This window comes from Canis lupus, chromosome 28, assembly GCF_048164855.1.
Source record: "Canis lupus baileyi chromosome 28, mCanLup2.hap1, whole genome shotgun sequence".
Lineage (NCBI taxonomy): Eukaryota > Metazoa > Chordata > Mammalia > Carnivora > Canidae > Canis > Canis lupus.
Window position 1 is genome coordinate 21,150,521 of NC_132865.1, and position 27,069 is coordinate 21,177,589.

Genomic DNA, 27,069 nt, shown 5'->3' on the forward strand with positions numbered 1-27,069 from the left:
ATAGTGACGTTGACCATCACAATTTACAAAGATTTTTAAAAATAAATACAGATTCCCCTCCCCCCCCCCCCCGGTGGTAAATGCTTCATAAATTAAAAAAAAAAAAAAAAAAGACAGTCTCTCCATAAAAAGAACTAAGTGGCACGCATCCTATTTTAATAGGCAATAGGTAAATAGCTTGGCTACTAATTTTGAAAAAAAAAAGCAATAACTGAGAAAGTCATTTTAGTAATGTTTGGAAGAACAAAAACAGATATATTAACCATTGACGTCTCATTCCCAAGCATCTAACTTCAGAGAAAAGTCGCTAGAAGGTACAGCTGATTCCCTTTGTAACTGAGAACCTGGCTACAGTCCTTTCACTGGGCACTTTTGCTTACCCCCTGGGGGCGCCCTTGCTTACATTTTTGCACTTCCCATCCACCTTTCACCTTTCATCTCCTGTTCTATTCTGTTCTGAGCCATCGTATTATCTTTCTTCTCTCTCCCATAACAGTGAAAGGTGAATCTATGACTCTTAAAAGAGTCTAGAAAGTTGCCAGAACCGGAAATCCACATGTAATCCTGTAAACACAACTAGCAGTAAGATAGTAGTTCTCTCAAATTATTTCACCCCTGTTAGTTCTACTATCACCGAGATAGATAGATTATGGACCAACTTTGGGATCTTTTATTGCCTGTAGTAAAGAGGATCATGGAGCATTTAAGAGCAGTGACTTTCTGTTTGGTAAGAATATGGCATGTGTATTGACTATTACTATTAGCAGTAGAAATGGGCAGGGGTGGGGGCAAGGAGCAAGAGGCTTTTGTCTTTTACTTTTCCTTGTTTGTTAAAAAGAGTTTATATGTTATTTTTGGAACTTAAAAAAAAGTACATTTTTATTTTATTTTTTTTTAAATTTGTATTTATTTATGATAGTCACAGAGAGAGAGAGAGGCAGAGACACAGGCAGAGGGAGAAGCAGGCTCCATGCACCAGGAGCCCGACGTGGGATTCGATCCCGGGTCTCCAGGATCGCACCCTGGGCCAAAGGCAGGCGCCAAACTGCTGCGCCACCCAGGGATCCCAAAAAGTACATTTTTAAAGACTGCAAACTACCGCGTCTGGATGTTGATGGTTCCAGTCTAGTCCCACAATTCTGTAGCTCTGCAATCTCAGGTGACTTTACCACTCTTCCATGAGACAAGAGTGATAGATCTTACCCCACAGAAAATGGATTAAATGAGATAATTCTATTAGGCACTTGAGAAATGCTCCATAAATGCTAATTTTAAAAAATTGTATTCCTAATTTTCTTTCTTTCCTCTAACAGTTGTTTAGGTGTCCTTACTCTTCATCTGCAAATTTGTCCCATCATTCCTCTCTGCCGCTGTTATCACCTTGCTTTTTATGCCATATGTAATTTTCCTAAACTAATGGATCTTTCTTTGTTTGCCACTAAGGAGAAATTTTCATTTAGTTTCCTCTTGAAAATAAAGATCATAACACTCAGCATCAAAAGTCATGTTATGGGGGACGCCTGGGTGGCTCAGTGGTTGAGCGTCTGTCTGCCTTTGGCTCAGTTCAGTGATCCTGGAGTCCTGGGATTGAGTTCCACATCGGGCTTCCTGCATGGAGCCTGCTTCTTCCTCTGCCTGTGTTTCTGCCTCTCTCTGTGTGTCTTTCATGAATAAATAAATAAAATCTTTAAAAAAAATCATGTATGGGATAAAAAAACAAATTCATGTATTCATGCAAGATAGACAAATGGACTTGGATGTAATAAAATACAAAAAGTTCATTGATATGATTTCAGATTCCACGTTGCAGCCCACCTTTCAGAAACTACACTTGTGAAATCTTTGGCATAATATCAACGAATATCCACATTAAGGCCACTAATATACTTCTTCTCTTTACAGCTACATATGTATGTGAGACTGGGTTTTCTTCATATACTTTAACCAAAATAACATATCCTGACAGATTAATGTAGAAGGCAGAGATGAGAATACAGCTATCCTCTATTAAGTCAGATGTTAAAGACATAAACTATGCCACTCTTCCCACTAAAATGTGTTGGAAAACATAGTCATCCTTCCTTAGAAATATGTTTGTTACATTCAGATGTATTATTGTTTTTTAAAATGAATTTTAAAAAGTTTTGTTTCGGTTTTGATTTCAAATCCAGTAAATATCAGTGGATATAAACCACTTAAACAAAAGCATTTCAGGGTCTTTAATAATTTTTAAAAGTGTAAAGGGACCAGAAACAAGACAAAATTTGGGAACCACTATCCCATGTAATTCCTAAGGCCCTTTTCATTGATAGGATTCCATGTGTTCTTGATCGTGTGGCAATCTTAGCAGGACAGGAGTAAGTAGATCATGTTTAGGTTGGATATAGGAGCAAATATTTGATCAGAGAGATTTGTTAGAGAATTTAGGAGGTGGTGTCTTGGATGGGGCAGACGTTCCCCCAGGAAATACCACTGTAGTCTAGCCAGGCAAATCAGCAGGGCCAGTGCCTAAGCTGGTGTCATATAGGCTGCTCCCAGGATTTCTGAACTGCTTACCTGTTCTTTCTGCCCCCTTCTCAGTTCCTTTAGCCCTTCTGTTTTAAGCCTTTGTAGCCTCAGAGCTGGATCTGGCTTTCAGCTGAAAGGGAAAATGATGTTCAAAACTCATGACTGCAACATCCCATTTGTTTTGTCCATATCTTCATATTCTCTGAGGGCTATGTTAGAATCTTAGCGTTGTTTTGTCCTAATGAAGAAATTTATTTAAGGAAACGTGGGAATCTTTTCCACTGATCCTCAACAAAGAGTCTTTTATATGTAAGTTTGCCAAGTGGCAGACAAATATATTTATTCACGATAATATTGATTAACTTATACAGGACACAGCCCTGAAGTAGCTAAATGCCTTTGCATACAAAATCTGAGTACAAGAGAAGCAAAAACAAATAAACAATAACAAAAACTCTACGAATTCTCAAATTCTTTTGAAGCAAACATCTTCAAATGCACAGAATGGATCCCATAAAATAAACAGTTCAGCCACATGAGGTCCAAGGGATTTGGATGATCCTTAAGGAAATTGTTCCAAGAGCTGGGGAGTCGGGAGGGAGTATCCTTGTGCAAAAATGATAGGAACTCCTCTGGCTAAATTCGATTAAGGAACATCTAAATCACAAAGGGCAGTGCTCTAAGAGGTAGAAGCCCTTGTCTGAGGGGGACAAGGTGGCTAAACAGCACATACAGAGAGAGAAAAGGAGAGAGCCCTAAGGGGAGGAAAGACCATAGCTACATATAACCTGCATGTTGCTAGATGTAGGCCATATGTTACATTCTAAACAGAACATTTTAGGTGTTTCTTACCCGGCACTATCCCACTGGCTGTTCATTGTGCACAAAACTCTTTGGGAATCTCTAACTTTTATATGCTGTAATTATAGATTTTCCCCTCAACTTGTGGTGGAGGCAATAGGCTGAGCTATTCTCTTTCCCTGGTTGTCATCCTTGAGTAATACCATTACTTTGGAGACTTGGGCAGGGATGGAGTTGACTCTATTAGGACAGAGGGATGCAGGCACCAAAGATGGTCCCCCATGAACCAGGCCTCCATTATCCATGTTTTTGTGTAGCGTCAGTCCTGTGATTTGCTCTAACCAATGGTAGGTGGGGGAAGTGACTGGCGGGTCCAGGTCTAAGCCTTAAGGACTAGAAACTTCTGTTTTTACTTATTTTGGATTCTGAGTTTCTATGTAAGAAGTTTTACATAGAATCACATGAGATCACATGAGAGAAAAGCCCTGAGTCTACACACAGGAGAACTGAGGAGCCCAGCTGACAGTGAGGACTGCGGCCCCAGACATAAGATCCCAGGACAGCTATTACGTCCAACTGTGGACATGTCTTAGTGGACAGTGAAGAAGCTGTTGAGGACATCTAATAAAGGTCAGTCATCCCCGCTGAGCCCTGTCCTAATTCCTGAGCCTCAGAATCTTGAGAGATGGTAATATTTTTGTCATTTTAAACTACAAATCTGGGATAGTTTGTTTCTCAGCAATGGATAACCAAAACATCTTGCCAAATAAATTCTCACCTCAGCTCTTTATCCAAGGAGCTCACTGATCATTTGCTATGAGCCGGGACAGTGCTGGATAAGACGAAGTTTGCCCTCCCTCAAAGTGCTCTAAAGGAGAACGTGGACAAATGCACTAATAATTGAAACACAGTATGCCAAGCGCCATGAGAGAAGGTGCCACTCTGGGAGGAGGGGAATAAAACACACATCCTTGGATGGTTGCAGGCTTCCCAGAGAGATGACAGGTGAGGTGAGTACTGGAACAGTACCAGGCAAGGCAAGAGTAGGGCTTAGCAGAAAGAACTGTAAGTAATACTAGCCTGGTGACTGGGATTAATGTGTAGTGTGAGGGTTAAGTACATGGACTTTTACCATGAGTTTTGGACCAACTGGGGGAAAAAAAGAGCATGGACTTTTATAAGTGACTTAAAATCACTGAGCTCCCATTTGCTCATTTGTAGAATGAGGATGTAATATGACTCACCTGAGGGGGTTATGGACATTAAAGGCGATGGTAGAGGTCAAATACTCAGCCCGGCGCCTGGCATGGTAGGTAGTCAACAAAGGGTGGTCTATTAGTGTCAGCATCCAGAGCGGCATCACATTGAGATGATCTGCATGTTCCCTTGGCATGTTTTGAGAAAATGCTAAGGATCACGTCCCTGATGACTTTTAGAGTCCCTTACTTTTCCTTAAATCTGAGCCTTTAACTGGGATCCTGTCTCAGCTCTCTTCTAGAGTGTTCGGCAAGTTCAGAACTTTTAAATCTTCAAGGTACTGATTCAAACGACAAGCCACACATCTAGCTCATATATATGGGAATGTGAGAACAGATTGTTAACATATACTTGCATGGTCAGGATGACTGGATAGAAAATGTGTAGGTTGATTATATGGCCACAATAAGGTACCGCTGTTAAAAACAGCACCGAAGATATGCACTGATTCAGATGCACCCACAGGATGCACTCATGCTTTTCATTCCCCTGTGATCTGTCCCAGAACTTCTGCTCTGGAGGGAAATTTAAGACCCTGTGACCAGAACTGTCCAGGATTAGAATTCATAGACTCTGAGTTTCCCCTTGGCATTCAGCCCACCCAATCTGAAGGACACCAGCAGATAAGAATTTGGCACCATGACAGCTACTTTCTGCAGCTGCTTTCGATGCGCACCAGCCAAGCACTTGGGAGTCTGCCTGGGGTGACAAGCAGACCATTCTGAGGACCTGACTTGTTGGGTGGCCCTGGGTAATTACTTGCTTTTCCAACTTTGGTTTCTCACCCAAAATGGGCCAATTGAGCTAGATGAAGCCTTAAGTCCTTTACATTTCTAAAATGCTCTGTTTTGGGGGTGCCTGGGTGGCTCAGTCAGTTAAGCGTCTGCCTTCTGCTCAGGTCATGATCCTGAAGTCCTGGGACTGAGACCCCCTTGCAGTACCCCCCCATCCCTGTCGGGCTCCCTGGTCAGTGGGGAGCCTGCTCCTCCCTCCCCCTTGTGCTCTTTTCCTCCCTCTCTCAAATAATTACATTTTTAAAGAAATATAATGTTCTGTTTCTTAGGGGTCTTCTGAATAGCATCAGTATATTACAAGTAGGGAGGCTTAAAGCCAGAGCAGAAGGACAAAGTCAACCTGCTTTCCAGTGTTTTAGATGAGCTCAAACCCCTCAAGTGTCCTTTGACTTGTTTATTACACAGAACTCTGCTATTTCTGTGATTTTAGTGTTGACCATAAACTTCACTACAGACTCTTCATTTCTATTATAAGTACTCAGTCTCACCAGGGCAAAAAAAGGCTCCTTTGGTATGCTAGAGAAATCAAAGAAGCACAGCCATTTGTGGTATTTAAGCTCTTTCTTTCTAAAGGCAGATATTCACTAGCATTAAAAAAATGATAAACCAAGATTTGTCAAAACTTTTAATAAGCATTCTATGATTAATTTGACCCAGAATAAAAATTATAGTTGGAAAGCATCATGTCCAAATAAAAGAATCCTCAGCAAAATAATAAACAAACAAATAAGATGGCTTTTAAATATATATATATTTTTTATTTATTTATTTATTTATTTATTTATTTATTTATTTATTTATTTATTCATGAGAGACACAGAGACATAGGCAGAGGGAGAAGCAAACTCCCTGTGGGGAGCCTAATATGGGACTCCATCCCAGAACCCCTGGGATCACAACCCAAGCAGAAGGCAGATGCTCAACCACTGAGCCACCCAGGTGTCCCAAGATGGCTTTTTTAAAAACTAGAAGCCTGGGTGGGAAATAGCAAAATCTGGCCTATTGTTTCAAGAATCTAGCAAGTTTTTCCCCTCTTTTGCATAGGATATTTTTCCACTGCTTTCCTGCAACACTTTCACCTTTTTCCATGATTTCCCAAAATGTACTGGTGGTATTTTAGAATCACACCTTTAAACCTTTAGCATGCCCTGAGATGTGATTCTTCTGAGCAGAGGTTTTTAGAAGGCTTACTGGCAGGATGGATCAAAGGCAAGAGGAACAGGGCAGGCCAGGCAAGGAAGCTTGAGATCCCAGGTTGAGAATGGTGGTGGGGATACAAGGGATACATTCAAGAGACACTTTACTGCTAGAATCAAATTGACTAGGTTATACACTGGATGTGGGTGATGAAAGACAGGAAGATACTAACATTGACTACAGGGTTTCTAACTCGGGCCAGACAGTGAACAGCAAAGTCATCATGAGTCATCATTTATCATGAAAGTTTAAAAGGGCAAGTTTAAAACAGTACAGAATTTAGAAACTAGGCTATTCAAATAGGAACTCCACTGTCCTTTGGCTTAAGGAGATTCTTATCAAATCTTATCCTCTTGTCGGGGTTCAGATTCAAAGGGGGCTATACTAATAATTAAGTGCTCAAAGAGAGAGGAGGGCTATTTGACTCAGAGACTCGAAGCTTGGAAATAAGGTCTTTGCCTGGCTCCTGCATGAGCATGCCTTTTTTTTTTTTCTTTTTAAAGATTTTATTTATTTATACATGAGAGACACAGAGAGAGAGGCATAGATATAGGCAGAGGAAGATGCGGGCTCCCTGTGGGGATCCCAATGCAAGATTTGATCCCAGAATCCCGGGATCATGACCTGAACTGAAGGCAGATGCTCAACCACTGAGCCACCTAGGCGCCCCAGAGCCTTTTTTTCCTGTGGCTAGAGTGTAAATAGCCACAGTGACTTCAGAACAGGCATCATGGGTTTTAGGTTTGTACCTTTATGAAATTATAACCTCTGTATACCTGGTACAAACCAAGCACTTAGTAAATATTTAATAAATTATTCTTAGCAGAAAACAGTCATTGCTTAGATTCTTTGGCCTAGATTATTTTTCTGTTGTGAAATGATGATGATCTGGGAAAGTCCATTTTCTGGAGCCACCTGAGATACGTAGTCATCACAGACAACCAGGACGCTGGTATAATTAGTCACTACTGCTTTACAAATTATGTTCATTCCTGTTGCAGACACAGCACATCAGCTCTGCACATAATCTGGTGGTTCTCAGGATCTCTCAGACTGAAAAGAAATTTGAATGAGTACAAAAAAGGGCAAAAGCTTTAAGAGAGCTTTGAAGGAGACAAATTAATACTGTAACCACGCTAAGTCTCATGCAATATACTTTACGGGTAATATTCTCTTAAATCTCTCATTAGACCATTAGTGGGTCTGTTATTCTTTTATTTTACAGGCAGAAATACAGACTCACAAAGCTTTAGTAACTTGCCAGGGGCCACACAGTACCCTAGTTGGTTGAGTCAGAGTTTAAACCTAGGTTTTTCAAAGACAAATATCATATGATTTCACTCATATGTGCAATTTAAGAAATAAAACAGATGAACATAGGGGAAGGGAAGGAAAAATAAGAGGAAAATAGAGAGGGAGGCAAACCATAAGAGACTCTTAACTATAGGAAACTGAAGGTTGCTGGAGGGGAGGGGAGTCAGGAGATGGGGTAATTGGGCACTTGAAGTAATGAGCACCATGTGTTATTTGCAAATGATGAACCACTAAATCCTACTCCTGAAACTAATAATACAATGGATGTTAATTAAATTGCATTTAAATAAAAAACGTACACACAAACCTGGTTCTCCCTAGTTGGTAGAGTCAGGGTTTAAACCTGGTTCTCTCTAGCTCAGAATCTGAGCCCTTAACCAATCCCGTCCTAGTGCCTCCCCAAAGACTTTTCCCAGGTGGAAAGGAAGCTGATAGGAAGATGACATTCACCAACAAGGATACTCCAGCCTTGCATTAACTTGGACAGTAGATGAGCCACAGAGTTATATCTGGTTCTAAGTGCTCCAAATGGTATGGAAGTGAAGAAAGGAGCCAGGGTCTGTCTGCTTGGCTGGCAGTGGCGGCCAAAACAACCCAGAGAAATGCACTTTTCATCTATAAAGAGATCTTTTCTTTTTGGTCTGGTTTTCTTCTTTAGCTCCTAATGAAGATGATTTGAAAAATGCCAAATGTCTATGTGCTAGGCTGAAAAGATAGGTCTATCCTCACTTGGGATTTTTAGCTCACAGGATTATATCTCCTGGAGAGCCTTGCAGTGGAGGCAAGAAGAAAAAAGCTGGAAGGAAAAAAAAATGAGGTACAGAAAATCAGGAAAAGCTGTAACGTGGGCCTTTCTCACCACAAGCGTTCTCTCATGATTCCCTTGCTCTGACTAGATAGCCAATCAGTTTTAGATGTGTGTAATGGATACCCATTTAAGGGAGTTGAGAAAGACAACTTTCCACTAGGAACAGCTAATTCGCTATTTTTCTGTCTTCAGAAGGACAGGGCAAGAGACAGTATGTCTGGAGAATTAAGGTAGACCTCATGAAATTGCCTGATAGAGAATTTTTCTAATAACCTGGGATTGGGGATTAGGACTTTGTAGAATTAGGGAGGAGCAAGTGATACAGATTCATGGACTCAGAAAGCCATAACATTTTAGATCTAGAAGGTGTCTCATAGATAATCTGCTTTGTATTCATCATAGTATGCTAATAATAATGAAAAATAAAGATGAATCTAAATGCTTACTGTGATTATCTCTAGGGGTTGCTGTTCAACAATTAAAAATTATAGTCTGCAAACTGCGTAGCCTCACTGGAAAGGTTTATGGTATGAGCATGAGAACAAATTATAATCATAATAATGATAGTCAAAACCAAAATAATCTATTCATTTTACAGATAAGGAAAGTGAAGCTGTATCTTTGGAAATTGGATATGGCTTCACATCTATCTGGGATTAGAAAAAAACTCTGCTTGAAAGTTTGGCTTTCCCCCTTATCATTCAAGGTCTTTTTTTATCTCTCTTTTCTAGGCTGGCTTGTCTTCCCATCCCTTTCACCCTTCCTATGACTTCTTCCCTGACCTGCAGAATCAATTCTACTTCATTTATATTCTTACAACACTTCATATATGTCTTCGTTTTTTTTTTAAAGTCAGTCTTAAAAACAGATCAGGAATGCAAAGGTGGTTTTAACACAAGCAAATCAATCTATGTAATATGCTACATTATAACAACGAAGGAAAACATCCACATGATCATCTCAATTGACACAGAGAAAGCCATTGACAAAATCCAACACCCTTTCATAATAAAAACATTCAGAAACCTAGAAAAAGAGGGGAACTCCTCAACATCAATAAGAGGTATTTATGAAGAATCCACAGATAACATCAAACACAGTGGTGAAAGACTGAGCTTTTCCCTGGAAATGTGGCAAGACAAAAATGGCATATTTACCTCTGCTAGTCATCATTGTACTGAAAGTTCCAGCCAGAGAAATTAGATAAGAAAAACAAATACAAGACATTTAAATTGGCAAGAAAGATTTAAAACTATCTCCATTTGCAGATGACATAATTCTATATATCTATGAAAGAATCTGTATGAATCCACAAAAAGCCACAAGAGTGAATAAGCAAATTCAGAAAAATTGCAAGGTACGAGATCAATACACAAAAGTCAGTTGTGTTTCTATACACCAGCAGTGAATAATCTGAAATGAGAATTAAGAAAACTATTTTTCTGTTTCTTATTTACAAGATCATCCAAAAGTATAAAACGCCTACTATTAAATTCAACCAAGAAGGACTTGTAAGCTGAAAACTATAAAACATTGCATAAAGCAATAAAAGAACAACTGAAAATATGGAAAGATATCCTGTGTTCACGAATTAGAAGACTTACTATTGTTAAGATGTCAGTACAACATAGAGTAATTCACTTTAATTAGTAATTTACACATTCAATGGAATCTCTGTAAAAATCCCCATGAACTTTTGTGCAGAAATGGAAAAGTCAATCTTTAAATTCACATGAAATTGCAAGGGACCTGGACTGGTCATACATCTTCAAAAGAAGAACAAAGTGGGAGGACTTAACATTTTCCAATATCAAAACTTACCTTAAGGCTACAGCAAAGAAAACAGTGTAGTACTGGCATGAAAATATATTTGTAGACCAATAGGTTAGAATTGAAAGTCCAGAAGTAAACCTATAGATCAATGGCCAATTGATTTTGACAAAGATGCCAAGACCATTCATTGGGGGAAGGAATGATATTGGAACAATTGGATACCACATGCAAAAGAATGAAGTTTTACCCCACACCATATACAAAAATCAACTCAAAGTGCATGAATGACTTAAATATAAGAGTGAAAACCATAAAACTTTTAGAAGAAAGTTTAAGAGTAAATCTTCATGATATTGGATTTAACAGTGGACATAACATCTAAAGGAAGGCAACAAAAGAAAAAAATACATTTGGTTTCATCAAAATTAAAAACTTATGTACAACAAATGATATTTAAAAAGTGAAAAGATGAAGGATGAAAGAAAGTATTTTTAATGGACAAAGGAATAGATATTTCTACAAAGAAAATACACAAATGACCAACAAGCATATAAACAGATACTGAACAACATTAGTTATTAGGGAAATCCAAGTCAAAACCACAATGAGGTACCACTTCACACCCACTAGGATAATAATAATAATAATAATAATAATAATAATAATAATAATAATATTTATTCATGAGAGACACACACACACACACAGAGGCAGAGACACAGAGGGAAAAGCAGGCTCCATGCGGGGAGCCCGATTTGGGACTCGATCCCGGGACTCCAGGATCACACCCTGGGCCAAAGTCAGATGCTCAATCGCTGAGCCACCCAGGCATCTCAATAATAATAATAATAATAATAATAATAATAATAATAATAATAACAAGTATTGGTGAGAATGTGAAGAAATTGTAACCCTCCTATACTGCTAGTGGAACTGTGAAACCATTCAGCTTCTGTGGAAAACAGTTTTGAGGTTTCTTAAAAAAAAACAACAACAACATAGAATTACCACATGACCCACCAATTCCACTTTTAGGATTGAAAACAGGTGCTCAAATAAGTACATGCATATGAATATTTATAGCAGCACTCGTCACAATAGCCCACAGGTAGAAACAAACCCACATGTCCTCAGTGAATTAACTAATTGTGGTATATCTATAAAGTAGAATATTATTCAGCCATAAAAAAGAATGAATGCCACAATGTGGATGAACCTTGAAAACGTTCAGCTAAGTCAAAGCAACTAGGCACGAAAGACTACATATTGTACGATTCAGTTTATATGAAATATCCAGAAGAGATAAATCCATCAGGACAAAATGTCGATTGGTTTGTTGCCAGGGGCCGGGGAAAGGAAAAATGGGAAAAACTGCTTAAACTGAATTTTTGTTTGGAATGATGGAAATGTTTTGGAACTAGGTAGAGACGGTGATTGCAAAAACACTGTCAATGTACTAAATGCCACTAAATTATTCACTTTAAAATGGTTCATTTTAAGTCATGTGAATTTCCCCTAAAAAAAAAAAAAAGATTTAAAACAGAAAGTTATAGATGTTACCCAGCATAAGAAAATAAGAGTGATTTGAAACCCACCTTCGAGGGCAGTAAATACATCTGTCAATGGACGTTTCCACACTATATTATTTGCTTACATAACCACGGGTTCTGCTATCTTGGGAACTCTGCAGCTCCAGCTCTTACCCCAAGATTCAATAGTAAAAGTAACTGCTTGGAAGGAGGCCAGACGTCCGAGCTCCTGGCAACCTGTCCGGCTCTGAAAGGACGTGGTTAGCGCGCCACCTGGTGGTCAGTACGCAAGTAGCAGCAAGCCCTTGGCAGGTACGTATTAACCCCTGAGGTTAATTCCTGCCTTTTCTTCAAGCTCAAGTGCCTTTGGTAATATTGGTCATGAATACAAGGATCAGGGCTAGTGCTTTTTTGGAGACCTCAAGTTCTAAAATAACACATAAGCTGTCCTATCCTGGGTGCCCTAGGAGAAGCAGAAAGCTTGCGGACTAACACCTTATTAGGAGAGGCAACCCCAGGCAGGAGACAGTTCAAGGAAATGGGGGTGAGGAGCCCGGGAAGGAGGTAGAGCAAACCTCAGGGGGTGCGGGTCCAGGTGGGCCACAGGTTTAAGACCAGCAGGACGTCCTCAGAGAGGCCGCAGGAATCCCAGGCTTCCCACATTGGGGTGGTGCGGGTGGGGGTCCTCTGGAGGGCTAGAGGGAATTTCCTGCCTCCTGCACCGTCTCCCTTTCCTCAGAGTGGTCCCCCACAGAGGGTCTCCTCTAGGCCGGCCTGGGCCCCCTGTGGGGTGACCCTACCCTCTTCCAATGTCCCATGCTGACATCCTCCCCTCCCAAGCCCTGTGATTCCCTCCTGGCCTCAGGGTCTGCAGCCATGGAGTGCAATACATTTGCCTCCTTGCAGACTTCAATAAAGCAGCTGGTGAAAGAGGTATTTATTATTATTATTATTATTATTATTATTATTATTATTATTATTATTAAAGATTTTACTTATCTATTTGACACAGAGAGAGCACAGCAGGGGGAGCAGCTGAGGGAGCTGCAGAGGGAGACGGGGAAGCAGGCCCCCACTGAGCAGGGAGCCTGATGCAGGGCTCAGTTCCAGGACCCCAGGATCATGACCTGGGCTGGCAGACACTTAACCGAGTAAGCCATCAGGCACCCGAGAGAGGTCTTTCTAGAGACATAACCTTGCTGGAAGGAATCCCAGGCTTACCTGTGCACATGTCAACATCAGCTGTCCCCCACCCCCCATCATCAGGGCCACCATTTCTTCTGTCTGTGGGCATCTGTGGATTCTTAGATCCCCTGTAGCAATCCCCTTAGATCCAGTGTAGCAACACTGTCACTACTGCAGCTCTTCTAGGAAGAAGCTCTAGGAAGTTCCCTACACTTGTTTTATTTATTAAGGAGACACAAATGTATAGCTAGCCCTGATACCTTGTCATTGTCTCATATTTGCAAGTGATGTTATAATTCTTAGAGGATTTTTGGAGGAAGCAGTTAGTTCAAGAAAGAGCCAAAGATGATCATTTCATTGGAATCTCCAACTGTCCTGTGGGAGGTAAGTGGGAAAAATTACACTTAACTCCATTTCTCTGTGTTTAAAGAGAACACACTTTCTAGTGCAATTCTGTGTTCTGTTCGTTTTTTCCATCTTGGCTCCCCACTCCATCCAAATAGTTATGGATGAAAAAAAAAGAAGCACAGAAAAAATTGCTAACATGTATTATTACATTTTGCACTGCTTTAATTAATATGGGAATAGGTGAAATTTGGTAACTTAAAAATGAATACCCATTCAAATCTGAGTCTCTGCTTCCTCCCTGTGGTCAATGATAGTATCACAGGAATGCCGGGAGCCAGTGAGAAAGAAAAGCAGTTATTTTGGGAATCTGCTTGTACCATGGTTGTTATTGGCACAGAATTTAATTCCTTCTTTATGGCTTCACTTCTCTAAACTTTCAGATTCCACTCCACTCAAGTGGAGTGAAGGTGAGAGTCTCCCTGAGAGAGTTGCTCTGAGCAGATAAAGCATGAAAAGAGCTCTGTGGATGAAGGTAAGCACAAAGCAGTTAATGCCCTCACTTCCTAAACTAGAATAACCTTAACTAAAACACTAAATATAAAAGCTTGTAACTGAATTAGTCCAAATCTTATTCTAACTTATTTGATTCTCTGTTAAAAATGCACACATCCTGTGGATTTTAAAACCTCTTCAAACTAAAAGTAACACATCTAAACATTGTGGGTTTTATTGTAATTTCTCAGGCAAAAGAGCTCTTCGATAATAATTTTGAGGTTCCTGTCTTTGAATTTTAACAATTCATTTTAGTTTTCCTTCTATTATAATCTGGAGTCCTGGACCCCAGATTTTTTAGTTTCCCAGAAGAAATTAAACAAACCCAAATGGGGTTGTCCATTTTAGTTTCACCATATCAGACATTTAAGAACATCAGTTTCCAACTATCATCATGATTTAAAAACAGCAGCAGCATTTTTAACACTCTGGGGAAAAAATAGGAAGGATGTTATTTCAAAATGAAGGGTAGTAGGAGATCCCTGGGTGGCTCAGTGGTTTGGCACCTGCCTTCAGCCCAGGGTGTGATCCTGGGGACCCGGGATCGAGTCCCACGTTGGGCTCCCTGCCTGGAGCCTGCTTCTTCCTCTGTCTGTGTCTCTGCCTCTGCTTCTCCCTGTGTGTCTCATGAATAAATAAATAAAATCTTGAAACAAAAACAAAATGAAGGTTGAGTGCTTTGAGTTGGGGAACTAGCTGTCCTGTCTTTTTTTTTTTTTTTTTTCTCTGATGGAGGCAGTCATGATGATCATTTAGAAACCACTGAGTGAAGGCAGAAGCTAGGTGAATTGGGTTATTTTCCACACTGACCAAAATTAAGGTCAGATGGATATGTGATAGTATACAGAGTGTAAGCGTGGGAGTATTCAAAGATTCCTTCCTCTTCATACCTCAGTTTGCACTGCCATGGTGATGAGCAGTCCGTGGGGTACCATGGTTATCTTTCTACATAACATTTCAGGGCCATAGCTCCCCTTTGACTTCTAAGACACAACAGGCTCTTGGTGTCTCTCCCTCCTCCTTGGCCACTTTATGTTAACCTGTCCTGCAGGCTCACCCTCTTCTACCTGTTTCTGGCCCCTGGTACCCAAGGCCCAATGTAACTCCTATGATGATCATTTTGAAGGCATGAAGAATTCATCACATTTATTTAAAAGTTTTTTTTTCTAAGCTAAGAATCATTAAGTCTTTCATTTGCCCTTCAGTTGTCATCACACCCACACTCTGATGTCACGGTTGCCCTCCCTTAGATGGGTTCAACTTGGCAGATGTGGTTCTCAGCATGCAGCGGGGTGCAGGAATGACATTGGGTAAAGTAGACCCAAGCCTGTTGCCTTCTTTGCTCTGTTCATTAAGGCAACTTAGGATTGTTTCTGTTGACAAGCACATTGCTTTCAATTTTTATTGATTTAGCTTCATTGTTTTTCACACATTTCACTGATAACCTGTTTACCCTCTACTCGTACAGTTGTATCTTGTTTTCCCTAATTAATGACTTTGCATCTGTATCTATTTATCATTAAACGAGCAAAATTAAAATTAGCTTGTAAGTTTTTCAGTTGTGGGCCCTAACTAGATTAATGTTGGGGTATCCAGCTATTGAGTATGAGATTTTATTGATTTCTTAAATTTGTTTCCCTTTCTGGGAGACTGAAAGAGGATGTTCCCATGGAAGACTCAGATGGCTCAGCAGCTCTGAAGATTAACAGAGAACAGAGGAGGCCAAGTATGTAATACTTAAATATTTGAGATGGCCTACTCAAAAAAAAAAAAAAAAAAAAAGATTCTAGGTAATGAGAGTATAGTTGACTTTTTGATAGAATATGGGTATATTAGTTTCCTAGGACTGTTACAGATTATTATAAATGTAATGGCTTCAAAAACCAGAAAGCTATTTATCTCTCACAGTTCTACAGGCTAGAATTCAAACTTGAAGGTGTCAACAGGGCTGTGCTTCCTCTGAAGTCTTCATGAGAGGGTACTTGCTTGGCTCTTTGAGTTCCCCATGGCTCCAGGTGATCCTTAGCTTCTGGCCATATCATTCCAGTCTCTGTGTCCATTAACACATATATGGCTTCCCCCCTTCTGTGCATTCTCTCTTTCTCTTCTAGAGCACTTCTTTTTTTTTTTTTTAAGATTTTATTTATTTATTCATGAGAGACACAGAGAGAGAGAGGCAGAGACATAGGCAGAGGGAGAAGCAGGCTCCACGCAGGAAGCCCAATGTGGGACTCGATCCTGGGACCCCAGGATCATGCCCTGAGCTGAAGGCAGATGCTCAACCGCTGAGCCACCCAGGCATCCCTTCTAGGGTAATTGGATTTAGGGACCACCTGGGTAACTCAGGATGCTCTCATCTTGAGATCTTTAATTACATCTGCAAAGACCCTTCTCTCAAATAAGGTCATATTTGCAGGTTCCAGAGAGTAGAGTATGGATATATCTTTTTTGGGGGCCACCATTCAACCCATTACACTGGGTCACTGTCTGGCCTCAAGTTCCATGATACCAAGGAATCTGGTTGTTACTTCAGTTGCCTTTTTAGTCTTACTTTTAAGCTTCCTTTATAAGCTCTTCAGTCATCAGAAATTACCCCACAGCTTTTTTTACTTTTCTTTTGTATTCTCAAGCTTGCCTAATTTGACTGGGGTTGGAGATGTCAGATTCCTTGGCACAGATAACACATTTTCCGGGTGGTCCCCAAACAAACTGTCTAAACTTGATCTTAATGTCTAATCTGTTCACATTACTGAGCAACTGTATTGTGACAGGCAGGCAGCGCAGATCCAGTCCTCATGACATCATTGTTTGGAACGTCATAGGCTGCATTTGTACAGAGGCCTGCAAAGTGAATGCTGTAAATTCAGGTTTTAATCTGGCGTAAGTTGTGAACTTAGTTTCTAGATGATGATCCTTTATTAGTTATGAGTTTTACAAATATCTTCTTGTGTGAGGAATGCTCCTTCTGCTTTAAGGACTGATGTCTTTTGATGACCAGAAGTTTTGAATTTTAATATAGGCAAACTTGTAAATCCTATGGTAATTTCTATAAGGCAAAATGCCAAGTTTGAGCTGATTTTATTCTTTTTTTTTTTTAATATCTTTCCTCCTTACCTAAGATTATTACTGAAAAGCCAATGCAAACTCTTCTAGTAGGATAGTTGGATAGTTATCAAGTATAGGCTGGTGTTTGCCCAGTGGCTAGTGAGTGACCTACATGTTTCTACTTCTAGGAGGGTGTGAATACACAGTATCACATTATCTCTAGAAATTCTACATAATAACCTTTTCTCTTCAGCTGTGGCTTAAATTGCTCATTTAAGCTCATTAAAGCTGAGTTTTAACTTGGTGGAGTGGCTTCAACCTGGTAATAATGAGGTGGATTTTCCCATTGGCTATAACCAAACTGGAAGGTACCCTAAGATGAAAATTATATCATGACCTGACACATCAGTACAGCTTTTTTGATTCCCTTGAGTGGCAAAATGACTTTGGGAATGGATGGACAATGAATGGATTTTCTCCATTTTGGAGAATGCCTAAATAGACATTCTACTGAACTTTTTTTTTTTTTTTTTTTTTTTTTTAAGTAGGCTCCACATCCACTGTGGAGACCAATGCAAGGCTTGAATTCAGGACCCTGAGATCAAGACCTGAGCTGAGAACATGAGTCAGATGCTTAACTGACTGAACCACCCAGGCATCCCTGTTGAGCATTTTAAGTAGATATATTATCACAGGGCATTGACAATATACCACAAATATAATTTTGGCTAATTACAAATATATATATTTTTAAGATTTTATTTTTTTTATTTTTATTTTTTTTATTTTTAAGATTTTAATTTATTTATTTGAAAGAGCATGAGAGCAAGAGTGGGAGCGAGTGTGTGCGCATGTGTACACAAGAGAGAATACAAGTGAAGGTGGGGGGTTGGGGGGGCAGAAGGAGAAGGATAAGCAGACTCTCCCCTGAGCAGCCAACCTGACACGGGGCTCACTCCCAGGACCCTGAGATCATGACCTGAGTCAAAGGCAGACACTTAACTTACTGAGCCACCCAGGTGCCCCTATTTTGTTATTAAACATATACATACATATTTAATGATTAAAATTATCATAGTTAGCAAATATTGTATGGTAGCACCGTGCTAAGTGTGTTTTATAACTATTTTCATTGAATCCTTGCAGTAATTTTCTGAAGTGGAATGAGTTATCCACATTACTACAATGAAAAAAATCCAAATTCAGAGATGTTAAATAAAATGCCCAAGGTCATGTAACTATTGAGTGACACAGTTGGGATTTAAACCCATAGCTACCTTCCTTTCAAGCCCATGCTTTGACTACCACATTCTATTGATTTCTCCAAAGATTTTTCTCCCCAAGGAAGCTTTGTTTTTGTGTGTAGCCTTTAGTTCAAAGGAACACTAGGGAAGGAAAAAATGTTACATATACTTGTCAAAGAGGTTGTTGGGAAACCTGTGGCCAAAGTGATAAAGGAAGTACATGACTCACTAGGAAAAGAAGCAAGTCAGTCAGGCAATGTTATCTTCACACTTGTCTCTCCATGGGTCCCTGCTCCTTGATGGAGCCTACTTCCTCTCCTCTTCCCACCTCACTTCCTCTTTGCACTGAAGAAATCATCATTAATTTTTTTTTGAGACTCAACACTTGTTATGTGTCCCTGCCTTGCAATTAATAATTTCTAAGAACGTTAGTCTCTGCAGACCTGACATGCTTCAGCTCAAAGACTACATCCCTAGTGTTTATGAGCTATTTCCAAAAAACAGGAAATGGCCTGTTTTCTCTGAACAGTTGCCCTTGAATCAATCTCCTTGCCAAAAATCACAGGGTGTGTAGTTGTTATGTGGTTTAATGGATAGAGGACTATAGTTTTTGCTATAGTTTCAATCTGTTTTCAAAGGACGACTCACAGACAATGGCTGTAGCCATGTATGTAGCTCAGGCATTACTTTTTTTTTTTTTTTTTTTAATAAGATCACTGGAAGTTGGGTTTGAAATCTGGAGAGAGGTTAGAAGTCATTCCTGAATCCCTTCTCATTCTGCTTGACCATTCATCTACAAAAGGTTACATTTTCTTTTTATTTCCTTTTATATTAATCATATTAGCTAATATTCCTTGAGAGCTTATACTGTACCAAATCCTGAGCTTTGGAGGCATGAGTTCTCAGGAAATGGGCATACTTGAAGAGATGGCCATGTAGATATTTTTCACTTTTCCAAAATGGTGTGACAAGTAAGTGGCAGCAGTGCTGAATGAACTCAAGTGTGTTTGACTCCAGAACCCTCCCGTCTGACCACTCCACACCACTGCCCCTCATGGCCTGGCACTCTATAGCATTTCTTATTTGTAGTTACTCCTTGTCTGATTAGCCCAGGGAAGTATTGTCAAGGAGTTTGTATTTCACAAGCTGCACGGATGAGAAAGAGAAAGGTCTTGGCAAGTAAAGGGACAGAAGAGTGAAAACATTTGCAGCCCTTTGGGCAGCTGTGCTTGTGATTTTGAAGATGTGGCCATTAAACAGCTCTATTTACCAAAGTGCCAGAGACAGGGAAATCAGGGAAGTAAATGAGAGGGGACCAATAGTCAACATGTTGTCTCTTTATGAGGACTTCCTTTTTCAGTCTTTGAAAATAGATTTCTTACTATTTAATCTTTATTTCAAAAAAAGTTTTATAGTGAATAATTAATTTTATTTACCCATTAATCATGCATTTGACATAATAGTTAGATATAGGTTGCCATCCTTGACATTAGGAATACCAAAAGAAACCAGTTGTGTGCCTGGCATAAAGGAACTCATCATCCAGTGGGGATAGTGGATGGAATGGCAGTGTGAGGTGGTGACAGATAGTAGAGACATGGACCAAAAGAAAATAGATTTATATCTGAGCTCCACACACACAAGCTGTGTCATCACAGGCAAATCACTTATTTCTTCCAACCCTCCCTTCCCACATCTATATGATTTCATGGTTAGTGGGAGGTAGAAATAAAATGTAAAATATACAACAGAATTCCTACTATGTTATATGTACTCAAGAAATGTCAGATATTATTATTATGTAAAGAAATAGTTGCCTTTCACTACAAGAAGTGCTATAATAGAGGTATGTTTTAGGAAAGTGAAATCTGTTGTGATGAAGACATTCCTGTGTCAGAAGATGTGATCTTAAACATAAATGATTACAAGTGTGATAGCCAAACAAGATGGGGTTGGAGATGCATTCTGAAAAGAAGACGTGGAGATTGAAGAGAACAATTAAACTGTGTTTATACAGAGGCATAGTGATTGAAGAGAACAATTAAAGTGTATTTAGGGATCAATGAGTTGGTTGGCTGGAAGGAGCAGAAAGTGAGGAAAAGGTGTCTGGGGAGGAAGCCTGAGGCTGGATCCTTAAAAGTCTTTTGGGGCCTTGCTAAGGAGTCTCCAATCTTAGCAAGTCCCTTGAGATCACAGAGTGAATGAAGTTACAAAAGTGTCTGCTCCATGTCAAAACACTGATAGGAATAATTTTGGTTGACGAAGAAGATTTTTAAAACTGCAAAGATTGTTATTTTCCAAAAGGAAAGTGCTCTCTGGCAATAAGGTTTGACTACTTGTCAAAGGATGGACTATTTTTCATAATAAGAGAAGAAGGAGGTGTAAATTCAGAAACTCATTGTTCTCAATATGTAGATTCATTGTATTATTCTCTTTGTGAATTTTTTCTCTTTCCCTATCGTACTCCTTACCCCCCCAAAACAAGAAAAATTTCAATGTTAAGCAAAGTAGTAATGTTGTCGATGTGTTGTCCTATTTTCCTGAATTATTTCTTGAAAAGAGATATGGTGACCAGCTTGGAGAAAGTTATGTTCTGGACAAAGCACTCATGATTTCTAATTAATTAATTAATTAATTAATTAATTAATTATTATTATTATTATTTTTGCTAAACTCATGAAGATTTTAGCACTTGCAGTGTTCCTACTGTAGTTACTACCTTTTACCAAACAATGTCTTGGATCTTAAATGACTTACAAATGAAATACCAATTTGGGAGGTTAAGAAATAGTCCTGTGAGCACAACTTAACTGATTCGCTGCACAAAGTGACCTCCCACTAAGGACTAGGAGTCACTGATTCTTCTGGAGTATTGGCATCGACAAAGGACAGACTAACTTCTCTTCTTATTTGTCAGCACTAGAATCTGTTCTGACTTTCAGATGTGAGATGAAGGGGCACCAGAGTGGCTCAGTCCATTAAGCAACTGCCTTTGGCTCAGGCCATGATCCCCGAGTCCCAGGATGGAGCCCTACATCAAGCTTCCCGCTCAGTGGGGAGTCTACTCCTCCCACTGCCTCTACCCCTACGCATGTGCTTGTGTTCTCTCTCTCTCAAATAAATAAGTATAATCTTAAAAAAAAAAAAAAGAGTAAAGATTCTTTTAATGAGATGGCTTTAAGGATAAGGTTTTCTTGTTAAATTCTCAGCTTAAATTAAGATTTATGGAAATCTCTTTTTTGTTTTTGTTTGTTTTTAAGAGAAAGAGAGTGGGAACAGGGGTGGGAGGAGGAGGCAGAGGGAGAAGGAGAATCTCAAGCAGACTTCCCACGGAGCATGGAACCCTATGTGGGACTCCATCTCATGACCGAGATCATGACCTGAGCTAAAATCAAGAGTTGGCCACTTAACCTACTGTGCGACCCAGGCACCCCAATGCAACTCCTTTTTTTTTTTTTTTGCATTAGATATAAATTGTTTTAGCCCTCATTGAAAATCCTCCTGAAATATGTGAGGCCAGCCTTGTAAATTGCATGTTTGGAGATACAGAAGAATTGTGAAGTGCTTGAGAGTCATTTTATCATACCCAGAAGCTCATTTTATTATTGAGTTGTGGACCTAAAGGGTGGAAGGGCAGGCAATCGGCCTGTCTGTGCATTTCAAGATGTACCAAGAGATCTTTCTTCTCCTTGCTATGGACTGAACTTGTCACTCCTGAAGTTCATATGTTGAAGCTCTAACCCTCAATGTTACTATACTTGGAGATAGGGCCTTTATGGAGGTAATTAAAATTACATGAGGTCATAGGGTGGGACCTAATCCAATAGGACTCATGCCTTTTTGAGTAGAGATAGCAGAATGCTCTCTCTTCATGCACAAATGGAGGAAAGGCCATGTGAGAATGAGAACATAGCCAGGAAGAGAGGCCTTCTCAGAAACCAACCCTGCTGGCACCTTGTTCATGGACTTCCAGCTTCCAGAACTATAAGAAAATAAATTCGTATTATTTAAGCTGCCCAGTCTGTGGTATTTTGTTGTGGCAGTGCTACCAGACTAATACACTCCTCTTGATATGATTATGATGAAGAAAAAGATAATAAGGAAAACTATTTGTTGAACAATTACTATGGGCTAGTCTTTGTGCTTTGGTGCTTCACAGATGTTATTTAATCGGGATCAGAGTCCTGTGGTGGGCACTTGTCTCATCAGTTGGCTCTTCTGACAGAAGAGTAAGAAAAATTCTCTGGCTAGTGGCTCTGACTTCCCATTACCTAAGATTTGGTCTTTCAAGGAATCATTATTAAACAAAAATAATTAAATCATCTCACTGACTTAACCTACCAATGAATCTCCAGATTGTGCCCTTCAGGTTTGAGGCAATAACCTTACCACATCATGAGCATAAATGCTGCCCCTTTTACATGTGGCACATCTGATGGAAGAGTTGTCCTGTTGAATCAGACAAGAGGTTGTAAAAGCTTATTTTTTACAGCAGAGGGCAGCCCATACCTATGAAAAGAATAGATTCCCAGTAAGATCCCCTTGCATGCCCCCTGCAACCTCCCACTCTTCTCAGATAAAAAAATATTCAGATTTTCTTACTTCTTTCTGATATATTTTGTCTGAAAATTCATTACCAAGATGTAAAATTGTGTTGTTAGATAAGTCTTGGTAGAAAATACTTGAAAACAAGTATTTTTGATAAAAACGAAGCCTGCCAGTGAGTTCTGGACCAGCTCTTCCCTGGAGAATTATTCTCTATTATTACAGAATAATAAATCCTATTTTATCTTTTTTTTTGCCATAGGCACTTTTTTTAATTATGGAAAATTTCAAACATGTAGAAAAGCACAGGAGACATTAGAACAGATAAAGAAGAGTAGTACCCACCATTTGGCTATATGAAGCAAATTCTATTATGTTTTGATTTTCATTTTCTAAGCACTTACCAACTTGTTCTATTTACTAGCAAAATCTGAATGAACATGGTGAATGAAGGAGACACAGAATGGATGTCAGAAGTTTGGAATTGTCATACCTATCTTGAACTTAATGAATGTGAAAACATTTACTTATCTACATAATAAAGAACATTGTTGTGTCATAAAAATATGGATTGTAACCCTAATTCCACATCCAAGCCTCAGATTCCCCATCTATGGAATGCGGACTAATAATAATTGTGCCCACTTCACAGGGTGATAGGGATTCAAGGTGAATTGCCTGTGAAGCATCTAGCACAGCATCTGGCACATAATAAATGTATAAGGACATTATTAAACTCCTTGGACTTTGTTCAACTTTTTCATGTTTGAAATGAGGAATTAAGAAGAGATCAGTAAATCCAGTATTAAACAAAAAGGCTAATTGTGTGTGAGCCTGCCTGACTTTTTATTGCTAATCTCCTGGAAGTATTGGAGTGGAGACAATCCTATACCGTTAGTGCCAGACACGTTAGAGACAGTGCTAGCCTATGGTATAAATCTGCATTATCTGGCTGGTAGTAAAATATCCCCAGTGCAAAAAGCTGATGATTCCTTTTGACATGTTCTTTCACATATTTTTCTTCCTGATTTTTTTCAAGAGTGAGGGCTATATTGTATTTTTGTCTTCAACTCAATTCAATGAGAGTCATTTATGGGTGCTTAAAATGTATAAAGCACTTATTAGGGGGAAAGATAAATAAAACAAATTCTCCCCTAGTTGCAGAAGATATGGTTACAAATATCCAAAATGTGGGAAAGAATGTATGTGATGAATGCTATAAGTAAAATTTGCCCTGAGGGGCCAAAGTACCAGTTGAGGCTCTGTACAAATGAGCCTTCAAAGTGGATAGAATCTGAGTTAGATGAGGTGTAGTGGGCATGGCATATAGGCAGGAAGGGTTCAGAAATTGGTAAGGCCATATTTGTGGTCAAGAGTGGTTAAAGCAAGGATTTCAGGATGGGATGCAGCATGAGATAGAAGTGAAAAGAAATTGGAGCTGGATTGTGGAGGGCTTTGAATGCCAAGTTAAGGACTTTGGACTTCATGAGGAGTTATGAGATTAGAACTTGCTTTCAAGTTCAGGAAAATGGAGGTGGAGAGAAAATAGGAATTGGGGACTGGGTTAGCAAGTGACTTCAGTGCTTTATTAAGAGGGGTTATAGACCTGAATCATAACCACAGTGGCAGAAAGAGGATACGGATGTTAGAGAAACCCTTGGATGAATCACTTACTCTTTCATTCATTCTAACTTTTATTAAACAACTACTCTGACCAGGTACCTGCTTCACAAGAGGAACTCAAAGAGAAATCAGAAGATCCCTGACTGGAGGTGAGGGGGAAGATAATTTGGTCACTGCTTCAGTTTTTGAAGGTGGTGAGAACAGTGTGGCAAATGAGGAGACCAGAGAAGTCGAGGATAATAATGCCATTAACAAAGATAGTCAACATTGGAGAAGAGGCCAATTTAAGGGGAGGAGGATGAGAGCATCTTGGAATGGAATTCAGCATGTAAATCTCAGTAAGTGAATAAATACGTGCCTAAGGATGAAAGAATACATTAATGCATGAAAGAATGGATGGAGGTGTGGGAAATTTGGCACCCTCCATGAGTCGGATACCTACATAGTCTATCTATCATCAGTTGTGCTTTATGATCGCATCTCTTGGGGCAAAGTGGTCTCTCAACATTCTAGAACATTTTTGTAATAAAGGGCAAGGGAAGAAGAAAAGCAAGATTAGGAGCTCAGTGTTAACTCTATAGACTTATATGGCAAAGTTCAGAATGATAGGATTGGCTGCCAAAATGTCAAAATTTGCAAACAGAATTATTTGCTTTGTGTTTTTATAACACCTTCCCATATTTTTTCAATGTTCAAATCACAGTTCAGCTGCTCTGGACTTACTTGTTCTTCCTTCAGTATTTTGACTCTTCAAAAATCTGATGTTCTGATGTTTTGCCAATCCTCTGTATATTTGTGTATGAGTATGTATGCGAGAGAGAGACAGACTTCATGTGGATGGCTTCTTTTAACTGCTTGATTCATTATCAGAGCAAACTTCTCCATGTAAGATATTTGTTAAATCACATTTGTCTTACTATGCCGTTTCTAATTTTCATAATCATCAGTTTGGGCTTTTCCTTAAGAGTCCTAGGGGTAAAGAATGAAGCTTCCTAGCCATGTCCTACCACCCTGACCTCTACTGAGTCAAATATAAGGATTCAAGGATTATTAAAAGGGCTGAGCTGACCAATGACCACAGACACAGGATGTTGTACACTTTTGGGAGTTCAAGATCCCAGAACAGCATTGGTTGTCCAACTGTACCCTCAGGAGACTTCTTTTTTTTTTTTTTTTTTTTTTATTGGTGTTCAATTTACTAACATACAGAATAACACCCAGTGCCCGTCACCCATTCACTCCCACCCCCTGCCCTCCTCCCCTTCTACCACCCCTAGTTCGTTTCCCAGAGTTAGCAGTCTTTATGTTCTGTCTCCCTTTCTGATATTTCCCACACATTTCTTCTCCCTTCCCTTATTTTCCCTTTCACTATTATTTATATTCCCCAAATGAATGAGAACATATAATGTTTGTCCTTCTCCAATTGACTTACTTCACTCAGCATAATACCCTCCAGTTCCATCCACGTTGAAGCAAATGGTGGGTATTTGTCATTTCTAATAGCTGAGTAATATTCCATTGTATACATAAACCACATCTTCTTTATCCATTCATCTTTCGTTGGACACCGAGGCTCCTTCCACAGTTTGGCTATCGTGGCCATTGCTGCTAGAAACATCGGGGTGCAGGTGTCCCGGCGTTTCATTGCATTTGTATCTTTGGGGTAAATCCCCAACAGTGCAATTGCTGGGTCGTAGGGCAGGTATATTTTTAACTGTTTGAGGAACCTCCACACAGTTTTCCAGAGTGGCTGCACCAGTTCACATTCCCACCAACAGTGTAAGAGGGTTCCCTTTTCTCCACATCCTCTCCAACATTTGTTGTTTCCTGCCTTGTTAATTTTTCCCATTCTCACTGGTGTGAGGTGGTATCTCATTGTGGTTTTGATTTGTATTTCCCTGATGGCAAGTGATGCAGAGCATTTTCTCATGTGCATGTTGGCCATGTCTATGTCTTCTTCTGTGAGATTTCTGTTCATGTCTTTTGCCCATTTCATGATTGGATTGTTTGTTTCTTTGGTGTTGAGTTTAATAAGTTCTTTATAGATCTTGGAAACTAGCCCTTTATCTGATATGTCATTTGCAAATATCTTCTCCCATTCTGTAGGTTGTCTTTGAGTTTTGTTGACTGTATCCTTTGCTGTGCAAAAGCTTCTTATCTTGATGAAGTCCCAATAGTTCATTTTTGCTTTTGTTTCTTTTGCCTTCGTGGATGTATCTTGCAAGAAGTTACTATGGCCGAGTTCAAAAAGGGTGTTGCCTGTGTTCTTCTCTAGGATTTTGATGGAATCTTGTCTCACATTTAGATCTTTCATCCATTTTGAGTTTATCTTTGTGTATGGTGAAAGAGAGTGGTCTAGTTTCATTCTTCTGCATGTGGATGTCCAATTTTCCCAGCACCATTTATTGAAGAGACTGTCTTTCTTCCAATGGATAGTCTTTCCTCCTTTATCGAATATTAGTTGCCCATAAAGTTCAGGGTCCACTTCTGGATTCTCTATTCTGTTCCACTGATCTATATGTCTGTTTTTGTGCCAGTACCACACT

At 39.5% G+C, this 27,069-nt stretch overlaps 1 long non-coding RNA gene across 2 annotated transcripts in view; it reads right to left on the reverse strand.

The window, feature by feature from the left end:
• Nucleotides 1–23,389, reverse strand: part of LOC140620274 (uncharacterized) — a 117,560-nt gene extending 94,171 nt beyond the window's left edge. For both annotated transcript variants that reach the window (XR_012020053.1, XR_012020054.1), the window contains exons 1-3: nucleotides 23,305–23,389; nucleotides 22,697–22,864; nucleotides 2,557–2,638 (exon numbers count right to left, since the gene is read on the reverse strand). This is a non-coding gene — a long non-coding RNA (uncharacterized lncRNA). The remainder of the gene's footprint in view (nucleotides 1–2,556; nucleotides 2,639–22,696; nucleotides 22,865–23,304) is intronic.
• Between the last annotated feature and the right edge of the window lie 3,680 nt (nucleotides 23,390–27,069).